This window comes from Alosa pseudoharengus, unplaced genomic scaffold (genome assembly GCF_046254945.1).
Source record: "Alosa pseudoharengus isolate Yale_2024_CS ecotype anadromous, Long Island Sound unplaced genomic scaffold, YU_APseudo_1.1 YU_APseudo_1.1_scf_4, whole genome shotgun sequence".
Classification (NCBI taxonomy): domain Eukaryota; kingdom Metazoa; phylum Chordata; class Actinopteri; order Clupeiformes; family Clupeidae; genus Alosa; species Alosa pseudoharengus.
The window spans coordinates 15,217,745-15,219,081 of NW_027468774.1; positions in this window are offsets into that span (position 1 = coordinate 15,217,745).

Here is a 1,337-nt window from a genome sequence, read left to right on the forward strand (position 1 = left end):
TCACGCCATTAAATTAGTGATTGTGGACAGGCCACACCTTTAATGTCTATAAACTTTGCGCCTCTGACCAGCTGTGTCTGATCGCCAAAACAGGGCCCAATGTCACATCTGCATGTCTGTCAAGCAAATATCGGCATAATCTTAGATTTGGTACCTTTTGGAAAGTATAGATTTGGTCTTCTGAATAGTCTTTCACATCAGCTTAATATAGCTGATTATCACTCTTATGTCTCCATAAAGAGATACTGTCACTCAGCAAATTTATAAAGGAAGCTCTGTGGGCAAAATAAATACAGGTCTTGAATTTGCCCTGAATCAAAAATTAGAAACATTTATGCACAAAGATGCATTTCCTTTTAGATACATTACCAATGAAACAGTTTTTAGAATATTAACTCATGCATATGTCAGAAAACAAGAATGCATGCAAATGTACTGCAGTTATTTTTCTACAAATATACTTTTGCAAGTATATTTCATTTCAGACAGGAATAGTGTTCCTGTAATACATTCCTTGTGCTATAGGTAGGTGATTTCCCACAGTGGTCCATCAATAACCAAGCCTATTTTTACATTGCCCAGCGTGACGTGAGATTCAATGACAATGTGCAAAAATGTGTAAGATTTTATGACTGTGTGATTATATGACAACATATAGATAACATCCCACCGGACCCCTGATCTTGTGTTTTCAGCTTTCAGTTCTTATTAACTAGACAACTGAAGATACTTTTTTTGTGGTGATTCACATCATGCCTAACAAAACACTAAGACATAATTTTATAGGTGCAGTCCAATACTTTATACAATCCAACATACTTTTTGTCAGATTTTGCAAATTGCTCCTCGTGTGTGTTCTGTATGTGCACTCATGTGATGGGGTGTAATTTGATTGGTTGCTGAGCTATCAACATCCTTTCACCTAAACCATGAGCTCTGCCTGTAAAGCCTGCTCCATTGTGCTCAGCACCTGCAGTGGAGAGCCTTGGCCATGGTAGAAAATCTGACCAGACAAACTTGTAGACAGTGAATCGCCACTGACACTGTTAAATTCCAGAGAGTGGCTCAGGAACCTGGGAAATCCTATTGTACCCTATTGTATACTGTTAGCATGTTGTCAACAAATGTGCTTCAGTTTAGATAATCCATGTTAACATGTTCCTCGTAGACGAAACACAAAACAATTAGTGAACAGTATCTTGTTAATACCACTAGTTAATGGTACCACTAGGCTAGTTAATAGTTAACTATATAATACCACCAATATTCTTTGTGGCTGTCCAGAGATCTCAAATAGTTTTCAACATATTTTCAGATCATTATTATTTTCATTATAG